Source organism: Triticum dicoccoides, chromosome 4A (genome assembly GCF_002162155.2).
Source record: "Triticum dicoccoides isolate Atlit2015 ecotype Zavitan chromosome 4A, WEW_v2.0, whole genome shotgun sequence".
Classification (NCBI taxonomy): domain Eukaryota; kingdom Viridiplantae; phylum Streptophyta; class Magnoliopsida; order Poales; family Poaceae; genus Triticum; species Triticum dicoccoides.
Genome location: NC_041386.1, coordinates 218333470 through 218334988, shown reverse-complemented (window position 1 = coordinate 218334988; position 1519 = coordinate 218333470).

The window sequence follows — 1519 nt, the reverse complement described above, 5'->3', positions numbered from 1 at the left end:
GCACCCCCCTTGATGGCTGAATAGGAAGGGGAAAGGAAAAGGGGAAGAGAGAAGGAAGGGGAGGAAATTCGGCCTCCCCCTTCCTTCCCTCCTCTCTCCTTTCCTTCCCTCTCCAGAAAAGATGGTAAAGGGGGAGGCCAAATTGGACAAGTCCCCCAAGTAGGATTCCTCCTACTTGGGGAACCCCATGGCTGCCCCCCTCCCCCTCTCACCTATATATATGTGGGGAGCGGGTGCCTAGAACACACAAAAAAACATTGTTAGCCGTGTGCGGCGCCCCCCTCCATAGTTTACGCCTTCGATCATATTGTCGTAGTCCTTAGGTGAAGCCCTGCGTGGATCACTTCACCAAAACCGTCACCACGCCGTCGTGCTAATGAAACTCTCCCTGAACACTTTGCTGGATCAAGAGTTCGAGGGACGTCATCGAGCTGAATGTGTGCAGAACTCGGAGGTGTCGTACGTTCGGTACTTGATCGGTTGAATTGAGAAGACGTTCGACTACATCAACTGTGTTAATCTAACACTTCTGCTTTCGGTCTATGAGGGTACATGGACACACTCTCCCCCTCTCGTTGCTATGCATCTCATAGATAGATCTTGTGTGATTGTAGGAATTTTTTTGAAATTGCATGATACGTTCCCCAACAATCTACTACCTCGACACCTTGCTGGATCAAAAAGGCGTGGGACTTCAGCGAGCTGAACGTGTGCAGAACTCGGCGGTGTCGTACATTCGTTACTTGATCGATTGTAGCTAGAAGAAGTTCGACTACATCAACCACGTTGTCAAACGCTTCCGCTTAGGATCTATGAGGGTACGTAGACACACTCTCCCCCTCGTTGCTATGCATCTCCATGGATAGATCATTGCATGTGTGTAGAAAAAAATCCATGAAACATTTCCCAAGAATGGCATCATGAGCCAGGTCTATGCATAGATGATATGCACGAGTAGAACACAAAGAGTTGTGGGAAGTGATAGTCATATTGTTTACCACCAACGTCTTATTTTGATTCGACGGTTTTGTGGGATGAAACGGCCCGGACCAACCTTACACGTCCACGCACATGAGACCGGTTCCACCGAAAGACATGCAACTAGTTTTGCATAAAGGTGGCTGGTGGGTGTCTGTTTCTCCTACTTTAGTTTAATAGAATTTGACTGCGGCCGGTCCACGAAGATGGTTAAAACAGCAAACTTGACGAAACACCGTTGTGGTTTTGATGCGTACGTAAGAACAGTTCTTGCTAGAAGCCCTTAGCGGCCACGTCAAACTTGCAACAACAAAGTTGAGGACGTCTAACTTGTTTTTGTAGGGCATGTTGTGATGTGATATGGTCAAGACATGATGTGATAAACGTTATTGTATGAGATGATCATGTTTTGTAAGATATCCGACAACCAGCAGGAGCCTTATGGTTGTATCTTTATTGTATGAAAATGCAAATGCCATGTAATTGCTTTACTTTATCACTATGTGTTAGTGATAGTTGTAGAAGCAATAGTTGGCGAGAC